Consider the following 14006-nt stretch of genomic DNA (forward strand, 5'->3'; position numbering starts at 1 on the left):
TCTCTTTTTTTCTACTTTTCGCATTTAAATTTCAGGTCCTTCAAACTTCAGGTCCTTTACTGACTTATATACTGTCCTTACAGCCACGGACTTGACTTCAAATAGGTTGTCTCTGAGGTTCTCTAATGTAATTAGCGATGGTCAATCTGTTTTACGTCATAAAGTATTTGTAATTCTCTGCCTATGGAAGGCTTAATTAATTAAAATGCATTTAATGTGTCACAGAGCTTGTTCAGTGAGAAGTATGCTGGAAATACCAAGAGTTATTTATTAGTTCATTGGCAAAAATGTTGATAATAACTTGATATTGTGATTCCAGTCTATGGTGTTTGTGTATGAACTCAGATTCCCTAAGAGATCACTTGACCTCATTTTCCATTTATTGATGGTCTGCCTGGCTGGCTCACCCTACTAAGGCATTGTGGTGTGAAATGAAAGATTAAATTAAAGAACCAAAGTGATGGTTTCTTTCTGTACACTCTACCTAGTTTACAACAAAATTGAAAAGATGTTTTATATTACAGTGTGGCTTATCCAAAACCAGTACCTTTTCCAGCTTAGAGCTCTCTCCTTTTATTGTTTTTGTTAGTGAACATGTTGCGCATTAAAATCAACTGTTAATGTTCTTAAATTTGTCATCATAATTTTTCATCTAGAACTCCAGAGGAGGGATATGTAGACTTTTTCTCCTGTTGATTCCTGACAGTAGATAATAGCATCCAGAAAGGACCTCGGGATAACAAACTAATTATTTGAATTATTTGATTGATCATGAAGCAGGGGCATCGACGGTCCAAGTTTAAGGCGAAAGCTCAGAAGTTCTCTTGAGTTGTGACGCTGTATATCAGGTAAAAATGGAAAATTCTGAAGTCGTGATTTGTAGTTTTGGTTTCTTTGAAATACATGATAGAAGTCTACTGGTCAACAATTTCTCAAAGAACAGGACAGGAGAAATTTCAGAGAGCAGACTCAAGCAAGCTGGATGGATAGGTATTATAGTTGTATGTACTGTAATAGAAAAGCCTTTTTTTTTTTAAGGAGCCTTAAGATAGTCAATAGCAAAGGTATTATTTCCCCTAACAGTCAAAAAATACGTTAACAAGGCACTCTTTCAGGAAAGAAGCATGTTCTATGAAATATTTTAGTCTTCTGCCACCTACCATTGTAGTGCAACAATGGCTGCACCTACTTCATCCCCATACAAGCATTCTGTTTTGTGTGCTCATGTACTGAGCCTAGAATGCACCCTGGAAGGATACATGATTTCATTATCCTTGAGATAACAGTAGGCATCAATTTGTCTTTTCTGTTACTGTTAAAGTAACTGTTGTGCACAGTTTTGTATCTGGATAAAACACGCTATGAATTACTCTGCATCTGTTCTTGATGCTAATCCTATTACTAGCAACAGGATTAGTTCATAAAGAAAAGGGCTGTACTGGTCTACTCTACAGGCACTGCTATGAAAATTTAGCAGAGCCTGTACACAATACACTGCTTCTTCACTCTTAAACATTGCACCACACCTAATGCTGGCAACTGCTGAAATTCAGTGGGCTGCAATGTAAATTTATAGCAATTCCAAAAGGACTATTGAAAACTATTTAAAATCACTGTATCTTGGTAGGTTTTTAGCTCTATACATTGCTAAATTGTGCCAGAAATTATTTCAAAATAACTTTGTTTTTTATGACTGATTTATTTCCATAGCTGATATCAAGCCATGCTACCTTAATGGGAAATTATCTTCTGTAACTTAAGTTTTTTAGAACCATTTTTCACAGTTATCGATGTTGATCATTGCTGGTAGATCAAACAGTGCAGAACCTGTAAACTTCCTTGGGGATTCTTCAGTACGGCAGTGAGACTTGAACACTGCTATAGGTGCTGTAGAGAGGAATGCTACTTGTCCTGCCTGTGGGTAATTCTTGCTGTCCCTCCATGTTATTGCTCTTAATTATGCATTGGCCATCATTCTGATCTGAGGTTACCACTCTTCTGGATGCTGCTTGTTGATAAGTGTGTTGGAAAGGCACCTTATTTCCACGTGCCTCACTTTTCTCACCTGTAAATGGCAAGAAAGATGCTGAATTCTTACCAGAGAAAGGGAGATGCTTAAGATTATTTTACTGCCATAGAATTCCTGTGCATTTCTCATTCAAGTCTCATTTGCATAGGAATAAGGCTGAAGTAGTCAGATGAAAAATCTAAACTTTCTTTAATTTGTCATTGCTCGCCTTCTGTGTTCCTGAGTTGTGTGTGGAGGTAACAGGGAAAGTAGCAGTGATAATATCTGTGAGCTGCAACATTCAGGATTTGAAGGGAGCAGAGAGACATGGATGTTTATGCAATTATTTCTGCAAACCTGTATCTGCAGATTCTCTATGTAGAACTACAGCAAATGCCAACAAAAAACTCTTTCCATTGGCATTGCTGCATGCATTTCCCAGATGATGGGAACTAAGTTGACAAAAGCAGCATTTTGTCAGTGGTGCTACATCTCTTGGATTCAATATGTCAGGAACAGACAGTTGTATATTTTTCTCTCCCTCACTTCCTTCCTTACTCTTCTCTTTGTTTTCACCCAATGTCTTTCCCCATCTCTTTCTTATCCAAATAGAGTGAATACACAAACCCAAGTCAAACCATTCCTATTGCAACAGTGCTGGCAGCATCCTTATTGCAGATATTTAATTTCAATTATGAATAAAGGGACCTTTTATCATTTCATGCAGCCCATGATGCTTCTGCATCTGATCCAAATTTTTAAGAGTGGTGATCTTTGCTTTCCAAACAGGAATGAGAGAAGCACCTCACCAAAAGAGAGCAAATGCTGTCAGTTGACCTTTTCAGCCTTTGGATTCTGAGTGCATCTGACTCGACCAGACAGGTCTGGGGAAGAGAAAAATTAACAGCAGATGGATTTATGAAAAGAGCTCGGTGGCAGATGGTGCCTACAGATATTTACTGACATGTTCTCGGTTTTACAGGGTGGGTTTTTTCCCCTTTTAGCAGCACTGTTAGTACAAAAGTATCTGTGTGTGTGTGTTACAACGTGATGGTAGCAAATAGGGACTGCATTGTTAGCAAGAGAAGAAACTCGGGGACTTACAGTATTGAGTTTGAGTACTTCAGAGTTCACGTTTGCTCGAGGTTTAATCCAGCAGCAAGCAGCAGCATGAGGAATCTTTTTTGGGCTTCTTCATCTGTAAATTTGTGAATGACCATTTTTCTGAAATGGCTTCATCTTCAATATACGGAGTTTATATCTTCTGATGATCACTGTCACTTACACACTTAAGAGCTCTGACTGCCTTTCCACTAATGCTTCAGTTTTGTACTTCAATAATGAAGATAATGATGCTGGACTTGATTATGAAATGAGCTGAGCTTCACAGCTTAGAATGTTTCTGTATATGGACTAGGTATAATTAATTTCTTTCTGTTATTACATGCAAAATCCTGTAACAGATGGACTAGTATAATTTGGCAGATAATTTATCTGACGTTTCCCTCATCAATCATTAAACAATTGGTATATTTCTTCATTGTGCAGTCAGCTTTAAATCCTTTTTTGTTAGATGATTCACAGCATACTGATAGGATTGGTCTAGATCCATCGAAATCAATGAGGAGATTGACTTGAACAGGCTGTGAATCAGACCTCATTTTTATACCAGTTGATCTCAGAAGATGGCATAATTAGTGAGTGAGGAAAATCCAATTCATTTTAAATCGTGTCTTGCTTTGTAGTGTTTTTGTTGTTGTTGTTGTTTTTGTTTTGAGATGTTCCTCTGCATAAAGCATAGATACAAGTGAAGCAAATGTTGATTTATCTCCATTTGCAGGGACCTTTGTTGGAGAGCATGTTGCTGTGACAGTGATATCTGTAGATGATTTGTGAAGGAGTGCAGAGTCATGGTCTTACTACTGAAGCCCACTGAAACATCCCATTCCCTTTACTTCTTGTTTAGTAGTAGACACCTTCTCATGTCATGGAACAGAGCCATGATACTTGGTAATTTTCATAGTGTGCAAGTTACTTGATGTTTATTAAAACTTCCTCCTCCCAAGACAGTGATTTTTTTCTTATGTAATTTTAGGGGAATGCTTGAAAAAGGTGACCTAACTGAACCCTACAGGCTCATTAAACAGTGGAAACAGATAAATCTTTTCTTTGATAGTCTCTTGAATTTTTAAGTCTTGGAGTTGATAATGCCCATACTATAGATGCTGAAAATATGAATATTTCAGAAGTGGGCCATACCTTTTAAGTGGGGTGATTTGAATAAATGATTTCACTTTTCTTCTGCCTTTTAATTAAAACTACTGTGGCATAGGCTGCATACTTCAACAGATCTTATTTTTAATGAATTGCATTAGGTGCTGTTAGCTTTCAGAGTATTACTTGAGATTAACTCTCTCCTTTCTAGGATTTCCTCCACATTTTGCTTTATCTTACAAAACCATTTGTAATGAAAATAGCCAGATCTCTTTTCCTTCTTCCCCTCTTTATTACATCAGTATGCACCGCAAAACCAGTGGCTTGTACATCCTAAGCTAAGATAATGAGACCAATATTAATTCCACTACAGCTGCAACAGGCATGTAAATGAAGCTTTCATCTGTCCAGCAAAGCAGCACTGAGATTTGCAAAGAACACCCAGGGTAAGCAACACAAACAGTCATGGAGATAGCAGAGGTGAGGGTGAGAGAAGAGGGTGTGCTAAAAATGGCCGAAATTTGAATGTCCTGAATTAATATTTCCTGCTAGAATCAATGCTGTTATTATCCTCTGCATTCCTTACTGCAAGGACATTTTGTTCTTGTTTGCCTCTACGGATTGGGATGTAGTAATCATTGTCCTGTTAGTGCTGCAAAGGTCACTATGTGAACCCCTCATTCAGTTTTCTTAACATGCTGGCTTTTAACTCTGCTGGGGGACACATTCTAGGTTGTGCCCACAGGGTGGAGAGCAGGTTGGAGCAGCCTGATTCATCTAAAAGCTGTAAAGTGTGTAATATGGCAGTGCTCGGGCTAGTTAGCTCAGCCTCTGAGCAAAGCTAATTAATCCAGACAGTGCTGAGCATGACTCTGTTGCCTTGAGTTCTGGCAGGAATTAGTTTGTGGCTGATGGGGCTCATATTTCTCTGCTCTGTTTTTCTGCATGTGGGGCAATTGCACACTAAGAAAACTTACAAGGCAGCAGTTGGATAAAACAGGAGTTTTCTATGTGATGGTGCAAAAAGGAATTCACTGCAGTTATAACAGCAGACTGAATAATTCTGCATTGTTGTAGAAAGCTGGTCCATTCAATACATAACTCATATTTCTGCTTTTGAATGTGCTTACTTCCAGCCCTCTTCAGTAAAGCACTTAAGCATGTATGAATGGCTTCAATGGGGTTTAACCATATGTTAAAAGTAAGCTTGCTTTAAATGCTTTGCTGAATTGGGGTCTAAATGAAAGCAATATGCAGAACCTTTTGACAAACATCCTATTTCTCTGCACACAAGTGGTCCATTATTATAGGTTTGAAACCTACAGGGAGGCAGGCGATGTGTGTCGAGTAAATTACAGCGCGATCTGATTATTGTAACGTGCTCACTTTCCTGAGAGATGGCTCAAAGTTGCCCATGCAGGATGTCCCTTTTGACGAAGTTTTATGTCAGTGGCAGTAACGAGGAGATGAACTCGGGTATGTTTTTACAGTATCTTTTCAAATAAAAAGCATATTTCAAATGCATACATCTCTCTTTAATATAACTAAGCCAGGAATAAGCAGGGACTCCGTTTGGCAAGTATCGCTAATCTTTGATGAAGTTGGAATCCAGATATCCATTTTCTTCAGATCTCTATCTCTGGTATACATTAGGATGATATAGCTGGTAGATGAGCTCTATGTGTTATTAATCCTTCAGGTAACTGCATTTTAATGGAAATGTATCTGAAGGGATGCAAGTCATAGCCTTGGAGTTCTGAGGGATTGATCTGAGACTGTGAGGTTGAAAGTCTGAAAGGAACTTTTCATCATTGCTGTCAGGAAAATGAAAGAGTGGAAGCAAATTTCACAAAAACACACGATTTGGAGGTAACGGAGAACATTACAGTGGATATTTCAGTTCCCCAAAGCTCCACAGATGGTACTCCAAACTCAGAGATTTTCCTGTCTCATCCAACAGCCATCCTTTGGGTTGAACTCCCCTTTGCTCCTGAATTCTGATCCAAGGCATGTGCTGTTTCTTTAACTTCTTAATGGGATACTTGGAGCAAGGAAAGACTGGAACTGCCTGTTGCTTTGATGCCCACACTTGCCTTGTGCAAACCAGGCAGAGGAAGGACTCCTATGGACTCCAAGCAAGGTCCTGTGTTTGAGATCAGCTTTTTATTAGTCTTGAAACGGGAGGAAAAAAGCTTTGCTGTTTCTTAGTCTTTGCTTTTTCTTCTGCACTTTCACCCTGTTTTATTTGTCTTTAATACAGTACCTAATTTTGACAACTGGCTTATTTTAGTTGCCATGTTGGCATCTATTTTGGCCATCCATGTAAACAGCGCAACACTCCCACTGTTTCTAAAAGGGGAGAAGAAAAGGGAATTCCTGGAGCAATTTCTGGTGAATGTACAGTATGATGCGTAGGACAGACCAAGCAGTCCCTTAGGAACTATTTAAGTGCTTTGACTAGATGATGAGCATAAAAACAAGGTTTTACATACATAGGATTTTAATAAAAACCTGTAAGATTTTTAAACCACAGTCTTGAGGGAACTTTTTCAATCTCTCAGGTAAATAAACTTGTTAAAAGATATTTCCTTAAGCATTGCAGGTTTTTGGACAACTGTAATCTATGTTTAAATAAGAGACCAAAGCAGCTGTTTCAGAATTATTTCAAAATGGGTCGAAGTATATTTTTATAAATGTGAGAAAACCTTATTTACTTGCTAAATGCTGTTCACCCCAGAAGAGCTTGCATGGATTCCTGTGTTATTCTGTGCTATGTTCCCTAAGGAATGTGTTCTTACCAAACAAGCAGAGGTGAGAAAAGTTGTTAGACATTTCTCAGCATGCTAATGTTGGTGCTTAGCCTGCAATTCAAAGGATGTCTTCGATAAACCAGTCTTAATAGAGGCCAGAAAACATCACAGGTGACTTGTGCCATTCTTTCCAATAGGGACTTTCTCTTGAGAGGTACTTTGCCTTATCTTAGATGCACAGCATATGTAACTATGCTGTTGCAAGAGAAAAGCTTTGCCCCAGTGGAAAGACAGGTGAGAACAGGTAGGGGAGGTAACTTGTCAGAGTGCAGACAGAAATAGAAACCACATTTCTGGGTTCATTCCACTCTACCTGCTCAATGATGTTTTTGCTGTCTCTTTTCCCATGCTTTGTTTGCTGCTTTTTGCTGGTAATGGTGCTCTGTTTTGTTGTTTTTGTTTTTTTTTCCCCAAACTAGTGTAGGTCAGCATCTTTAAGGCATTCGTAATCACAACTGAGTGTTGATTCTAAGAGTTATGGATCACATAATTTCTTGTAGCAGAGTCTTGCTTTTTTTTTCCCCTCAAGGCATTTCTTGCTGAACGTAATCTTAAATTATGTGAGAATTTAACTCTAATTGATGGGCTTCTTTAGATTGACAAACAACTGCAGGAATGGGCACTAAAAGCAATGAATGAGGTTTTAACAGGTACCAGTGGTAGGTGAAGCATCCCAACTAAATACAAGTACCTCCTCCTTGTATTAGAGCTCTTGGACAGAGATGGGAAGGACTGGACTATTCCCTCCCTCCTCCCCCCCCCAACTTAGAAACATAGAATCACTGAATTACCAAGATTGGAAAAGACCTCCATGACCATGCGGTCCAACCACCCACCTATTACCAATATTGCCCACTAAACTCTGTCCCTCAGTACAACATATAAACGTTTCTTAAACACCTGTGGGGTGGTGACTCTACCATCTCTCTGGCCAGTCCACTCCAGTGTCTGTCCACTCTCTTGGAGAAGTTTTTCCTAATGTCCCATCTGAAAAGGTTCTGCATCAACTTCTGTTCTTTGAATATAGTTTCCCCAGCTGATGGGAAATGCAGCTAGCTTCCCTTCTCTGAATGCTTTTCTTAGAATGCTCTTGGGCACTGTTGCTTGATGGTGCAAGAGTTTGCCCTTCCTGGAAAAGGTCACCAAGAAATTCACCAGGGGGTGATGAGCATGGAACAGGGCAGAGGTCATGGCCAACATGGAAGAGCATAGGGAGTGTTGGGACACTGCTTTCAGACACAGGGTTTGGGTGGTCCTGTGTGGAGCTGGGAGTTGGACTAGATGGTCCCTGTGGGTCCCTTCCAAGCCGGGACATTGTTTGGTTCAGTACTGCAGGGAACAGATGAGGCAGCCTCATAATGTTGTGTTCCAAGGGTGAAGGAACTTGTCACCACTGAATGTGAAAACTTCCAATTGCACTTTGATTCTGAGAAGGAAAACCAGAGATGGAAAAGGGGATGATCAGATGCTGAAATTAATCTGTGAAAATAATACAGTGTCCCTCTCTGTCAGCCCTCTGACGGGTGTTTCCCATGCCTACATAATGCAGCATCCCAGGGTGTTAGCAGGTCATGGCCAAGAGCATCATTTCCTTTGCTGAGAGGCAGTGCTTGTGTCAGCTGAAAATTGTTGGATGAAAAAATCTCAATTTGAAATTGAGTCTTAACATCAGGGAAAATGACTGAACACTCAGTTTTGGTTAATTTCAGGAGACAGTAATGGAATCTTCCACCCTATTGTCTCAGGTTCAAGTAGGAACCCGCTTTGTGCTATCTGATAAGCATTTAATTCCTGTGGCTGTTACATATGTGTATTATATAGTTCAGTGTTTCTGTTCTAAAAGATTGCTAAATTCAATCTCTGTAACGCTTTGACTTCTCTCAATTTGATATCTGGGTGGTGTATTTTTCCTGCAGAAACTTGTTATTTCCAGAAAACAGATATTCTGTTGCCTGGTTGCTCTTGGAGAGTGGGTAATTCTATGTTGTGAGGGAGTCCTGGAGATAAATAATGGAAGATGTTAATTTATTAACTTGGAATAAGAGTCACGGCCTTAAAAATGGATACTTCCTAACAATGTATATACTTTACAACAGTTTGACAGTTTTGTCTGTGTGTTAAAATGCTCTCAGGCTTTTTGTACAAAGGACCTTGATAGAGATAACCCCTCGCAGCTTGTGTGAGTCTTATAAAACAGAAACTAAGATTAAAAAAATGAATTAAGAATGAATAATTGGCCTCTTGAGTATGAAGATACTGTCTGTTCTTAAAGGACATTTGTGTGTGCCAAAATTGACCTTTTCCTGAGCAAAAAGTACATATCTCTCTGTCTCTAAAGAAGAAATAATTGCCAAAGTTATTTGTGTCACAATAACTTATTAATCTGGAAGGATGAAGACACTGCCCAGAGGTCATGTATGACCCAGTAATGAGACCATCAAGCATCACTGTAAATAATTAAACCAAGACACATTACTTGGGAACCCTTTTTTTTTTTTTCTCCCTCAAGCACATTGAAGTTCCTTCATTTTATAAATAATTTCTATTGCGTGTAGATCACCTTCAGTAGGTCTAATCCTTGTCCTAGAGTCACAGAGTCTTTGCAATGTTTGAGCATCATCACGATAAAAAATCACCTTATTTTTAAGCATCTTTTGCCTTATTTCAGTTTGTGCCCATTCCCTTTTGTCTTGTTTCTGGGCAGCATGAGGACCTGCCTTTGTTGTCCTCTCCTTTCCATTGGGTACTCAGGCACATGGGTGTGATTATCCTGGGTCTTTTCTTCTTGAGGCTCTCTGTGTCTCCTCGGCTGAAAGGTCCTTCATAGAATCATTAAGGTTGGAAAAGACCTCTAAGATCCCCAAGTCCAACCCCAGCACGTCCCCATCATGCCTACTGACTGTGTCCCCCAAAGGTGCCATGTCTCCACGTTCCTTAATCCACCTCCACAAGCAGTGTAAGTGTTTGCATTATAAACTTGAGGGTAAAATGAGTGTTTTTTGTACATCACTTTAGAATGTAAAATAGGTAACGAAGTACTCAAGCTGATCTGGTTCTGCTAGTGAGCATCCCATCCAGCTAGGACATGCGTAGCGTCACTTCATGTGCACCCAATCAATGGAGGATGTTTGTTATGAATGCAAATAAAGAATTTGGGCTTTTTGGATCATTAACAAGAGGTTGTCTTGTCTAGCTGTGAAGTGTTTGATTCAAAACCTCACAATTGAATTCCCAAAGATGACAGTTACCAGGTTTACCTGAGAGGCACGTTATGACTCTGAAGTTACTCCTTGCTTTACCACTGCAGACAGAGTAGTGTGTATATTTCTGAAACATTTCCTGAGGGTTTTTGTCAGTCTATCCCTTATTATTGTTGGGATTAAAAAAAGAAAAAAATGTTGAAAGAGTCCAGCAAATATCTTTTCACCACCATTTAATGTGCTTGGTTCCTAAACAATTGCAATTGATTTTGTTTGGTCTTGCAAACACAAATTATCCCATAATCATCTTAGCCTTGCAGCCATGCTTACATTGACTTGTTTGTGTTTTAGAGAGAGAAAATGCAGACATTGTCATGAAAATAAGAAAGGTTAGAAGCAAATAAAAGGTGGCGGGATTTTTTCATTTTCCTAATTGGCAGGATGTGCGCTCACTTCAATTAATTTTCATCCTGATAGCATATTTCGTACAATGCAAGGAGTGAGGTAAATTTCAGAATTAAATAAACGACCTTTATTTTTGCTTTTGCTTGTGGTTTCTGCTAAATGGTTATTTCAGGGTTCATCAGTGACAATCTCTTAGAACTGTGTGATTGCTGCTTCTACTCAAAATGAGTACACACAGCAGAATACTAAAGGGACAGTATTTTTCAACCACAATACATTTCTCTACAAGCAAAGCTTTGTGGTTCAGTACAATCAAAGTCCTGGAGGATGAAAACGTACAGACAATTACCCACCATTTTTGAATAACAGTATTTCCTTTGACAACCATCTAGATAAAGGGGGGTGTGCGTTAGTGGTACTTTTAAGTCTCTTTTTTTTGCTAATACGCTTTACTTTTCAAATGTCCTTATCTCAATTTCTCTGTACTCGTTAGCTTTGTAAATGATCTGGATTTCTTCTAACAGAATAGCAAAAGTAGTAAAACCTATCACATATGAAAGCCTACCAGCAGACACTGATGTTTTAAATGGGACCTGTATTTAAGTAGCTGTCCAAACCCCAAATTGCCTAAAATAGGAAAAACTGGTAGGGTTGAATCAATAGGGGATCTTGCTGTGAGCTACAGGTATATAGTACATACTCTTTTATTTGTTTCATACAGTTACAGTTCTCTAAGTAGACTTTACCAGAAGGCACAATAATAAAAGAAACCCAAATGGGTAATAGCTGCAGGCTCCCGAAAAATGATCCTGTTTGTGACGCAGCATTTGCTGCTATGGTGGCATGGGTTATGATGGCATAGCCAGAGAATCATCATGCCATGTGGAGAACGAGCCCAGCTTTGTGCCTATGCCATTAGCATGGGGAGAAATACTGCAAAGCCTGCAGGGCAATAAGCAGAGCTATTTCAAAACAAAGTGAGTTTTTTCACAGCTTTTTGGTTTTTTGGAGACAGTGGGATTTTCCTGAGCTGCTCTGGATGTACTCCTATATAATATATGCCAGAACATGGCGTGAGCTGTCTCCAAATGCATTCTGTGTGTGATAGGAGCATTCAGAACTTCAGAACAGTGTTTTTGTAAATCAGTCATCAATTTTATTTTAAGTTCTGTTCTGTGAGCATCATACTGTAGGACTTGATCCAGGTAATTACAGGCCAGTCAGCCTCACCTCTGTCCCTGGAAAGGTGATGGAACAGATTGTGCTGGATGCCATCTCCAGACAACTGGAAGAAAAGGAGGTTATCAGGAGTAGTCAGCACGGGTTCACCAGGGGGAGGTCGTGCTTGACCAACCTGGTAGCCTTCTATGATGTTGTCACTGGCTGGGTGGGTTTGGGGAGAGCAGTGGATGTAGTCTACCTTGATTTCAGCAAGGCATTTGACACTGTCTCCCACGACATCCTTATAACGAAGCTGAGGAAGTGCGGGATAGATGAGTGGACAGTGAGGTGGGTTGAGAACTGGCTGACTGGCAGAGCACAGAGGGTTGTCATTGGCGGTGCAGAGTCTGGTTGGAGACCTGTAACCAGCGGTGTTCCCCAGGGGTCGGTGCTGGGTCCGGTCCTGTTCAACATCTTCATCAATGACCTTGATGAGGGGATAGTGGCCACCCTCAGCAAGTTTGCTGATGATACGAAGTTGGGAGGATTGGCTGACATGCCCGAAGGCTGTGCTGCCATTCAGCGAGACCTGGACAGGCTGGAGAGCTGGGCAGTAAGAAACCAGATGAGGTTTAACAAAAGCAAGCGTAGAGTCTTGCACCTAGGGAGGAATAATTACATGCACCGGTACAGGTTGGGGGATGACCTGCTGGAGAGGAGCTCTGCAGAGAGGGACCTGGGTGTCCTGGTGGATGACAGGTTGGCCATGAGCCAGCAGTGTGCACTTGTGGCCAAAAAGGCCAATGGCATTCTGGGGTGCATTAAAAAGAGCGTGGCCAGCAGGTCGAGGGAGGTGATCCTCCCCCTCTACTCTGCCCTGGTAAGGCCTCATCTGGAGTACTGTGTCCAGTTCTGGGTTCCTCAGTACAAAAAAGACAGGGATCTCTTGGAAAGAGTCCAGCGGAGAGCCACAAAGATGGTGAAGGGCCTGGAGCATCTCCCCTATGAGGAAAGGCTGAGTGATCTGGGTCTGTTTAGCCTTGAGAAGAGGGTGTCAAGTAGCATTTTCCTTATGACTAATACAAATGTCCAGTTGCTTTTGTATCCTCTTTTCCAGGAGCAGGTAGGAGCAACTCTTTTAGGACAAGATGAATTGAGCACTGCAGTAGGTAAAGGATGCTCCTCACCACGAGGAAATAATCCGCCAAGCATACATTAATAAAAGATTGAAGTACATAACAAGATTTTGCCCCTTTTTCAAAATACTTGAATATTGCCTTGCTCCTTCTTAATTTGAAGACATTGGTAATCACTGTAAAGTTCCGCGATTATTTTTAATCTTGATTCTTAGGTTAATGAGATCCTGTGGCAATAAATTTCACTAGTTAGTAGCATTAAATAAGGAAGGACATGTAAGATACGTTTCCACAACCTGCTGAATGGTATTTTCTCAGATGAATCCCTGAGTTCTGATGGGAATTTCTGTTTTTTTTTGGAAGAATGTTTCCTTCTTTTTCCCACAATTCTTCTCTTATTTCACTCTCCTGCAAAATGTACAAACAGATGATTTTTTAATATCTTACCATGTTTCTTATCATTTGTTTCCTACTTTTATGTGATAGGAACAAAACTGTCTGTTTACATGTCCTCTTTTTGGTTTGTTTACATTTTCAGCTCCTTGAACAACACTGTCTTTTAATCTTTCTGCAGAGCAACTTGTCCCCTTGCCCATGACGGTGACTTCTAAATGCCACTGCAACGCAAACAAGAAATAATACTATTAAATCAGATAAATAATAACGTGCTCTGCAGCTGGTGTGCTTTCATACCCTCAGTGCAGCTCTGCATTGAGCTGAAGCCTCAAGGCTGTGTTGGAGTCAGCGAACAAAGTGAATAGCACAGTTCTTCCATAGCCAGCATAATTTCCAGTAGGACACCCGTAATTGCCGCGAATGCAAGCAAATTAGTGATGTTAGTGCCACATGCTTGTTAACTTTGATCAGTAGTTACACCTGCCGTGGTGACATCAGTAGGTAGAAAGAGAAAGAAATCAGAAAGTTTTCATGCCACAGAATGCTTCAGCTGTCATTCCGCTCTGCTGTATGAGAGGGGAAGAGAAGCTAATGATGCAGGAAAAATGACCACCAGCAGCTGCTGGATCCCACTGGCTTCCACAAAGGTTTTTAGAAGAGGACAACTACAGGCTGC

Source organism: Phasianus colchicus, chromosome 27, assembly GCF_987193195.1.
Source record: "Phasianus colchicus chromosome 27, bPhaCol1.hap1.1, whole genome shotgun sequence".
NCBI lineage: Eukaryota > Metazoa > Chordata > Aves > Galliformes > Phasianidae > Phasianus > Phasianus colchicus.